The sequence below is a fragment of the Saimiri boliviensis genome, chromosome 3 (genome assembly GCF_048565385.1).
Source record: "Saimiri boliviensis isolate mSaiBol1 chromosome 3, mSaiBol1.pri, whole genome shotgun sequence".
Taxonomy (NCBI): Eukaryota; Metazoa; Chordata; class Mammalia; order Primates; family Cebidae; genus Saimiri; species Saimiri boliviensis.
This window is the reverse complement of record NC_133451.1, coordinates 8,226,214-8,227,842: the sequence shown is the minus strand read 5'-3', so window position 1 is coordinate 8,227,842 and position 1,629 is coordinate 8,226,214. Positions and strand designations below refer to the sequence as shown.

Below are 1,629 nucleotides of genomic sequence, written 5' to 3'. Positions count from 1 at the left end.
GCCATATGCAGAAAATTAAAACTGGACCCCTTCCTTAAACATTATACAAAAATTAACTCAAGATGGATTAATGACTTAAACATAAAATCCCAAACCATAAAAACCCCAGAAGAAAACCTAGGCAATACCATTCAGGGCATAGGCATGGGCAAAGACTTCATAATGAAAATGCCAAAAGCAATTGCAACAAAAGCCAAAATTGACAAATGGGATCTAATTAAACTAAAGAGCTTCTGCATAACAAAAGAAATTAGCACCAGAGTGATCAGGCAACCTACAGAATGGGAGAAAATGTTTGCAATCTACCCATCTGACAAAGGTCTAATATCCAGAATTTACAAGGAGCTTAAACAAATTTACAAGAAAAAAACAACCCCATCAAAAAGTGGGCAAATAATATGAACAGACACTTCTCAAAAGAAGAAATTTATGTGCTAACAAACATATGAGAAAAAGCTCAACATCACTGCTCATTAGAGAAATGCAAATCAAAACCACAGCGAGATAAACCATCTCACGCCAGTCAGAATGGCAATTATAAAAAAGTCAAGAGCTTTTCGATCTGCCATCTGTGGTGGAGCTGCCACCAAAATGCAGATTTTTGTAAAAACTCTTAGGGGAAGGCCATCACCCTCGAGGTTGAACCCTTGGATATGATAGAAAATGTAAAGGCCGAGATCCAGGATAAGGAAGGAGTTCCTTCTGATCAGCAAAGACTGATGTTTCCTGGCAAGCAACTGGAAGATAGACGTACTCTGAGTGACCGCAACATTCAAAAGGAGTCTACTCTTCATCTTGTGCTGAGACTTTGTGGTGGTGCTAAGAAAAGGAAGAAGTCTTACACCACTCTCAAGAAGAATAAGCATAAGAGAAAGAAGGTTAAGCTGGCCATCCTGAAATATTCTAAGGTGGATGAGAATGGCAAAATGAGTTGCCTTCATCAAGACTGCCCTGCTGTTGAATGTGGGACTGGAGTGTTTATGGCAAGCCACTTTGACAGACATTATTGTGGCCCATGTTGTCTCACTTACTGCTTCAACAAACCAGAGGACAAGTAACTGTATGTGTTAATAAAAGACATGAACTAACATTTATTGTTGGATTAAAAAAAAAAAAGTCAAGAAACAATAGATGCTGGTGAGGCTGTGGAGAAATAGGAACACTTTTACACATGGTGGGAGTGTAAATTAGTTAAACCATTGTCATAGACTGTGGCAATTCCTCAAGGATATAGAACCAGAAATACCATTTGACCTAGCAATCCCATTACTGGGTAATGGGATTATAAATCCAATTAGGAATATAAATCATTTTACTATAAAGACATGCACATGTCTATTTATAGTGGCACTATTTACAAAAGCAAAAACATGGAACCTACCCAAATGCCCATCAATGATAGACTGGATAAAGAAAATGTGGCACATACACACCCTGGAATACTATGCAGCCATAAAAAGGAATGAGATCATGTCCTTGGCAGGGAAATGTATGGAGCTGGAAGCCATCATCCTCAGCAAACTAACGCAGGAACAGAAAACCAAACACCACATGTTCTCACTCATAAGTGGGAGCTGAATATGAGAACACATGGACACAGGGAGGGGAACAACTCACACTGGGGCCAGT

General features: G+C 39.1%; 1 pseudogene; it reads left to right on the top strand.

Moving 5' to 3' along the window:
- The first annotated feature begins 591 nt into the window (after positions 1-591).
- LOC101038566 (ubiquitin-ribosomal protein eS31 fusion protein-like) lies at positions 592-1,058 on the top strand (annotated as a pseudogene).
- Positions 1,059-1,629: the final 571 nt, after the last annotated feature.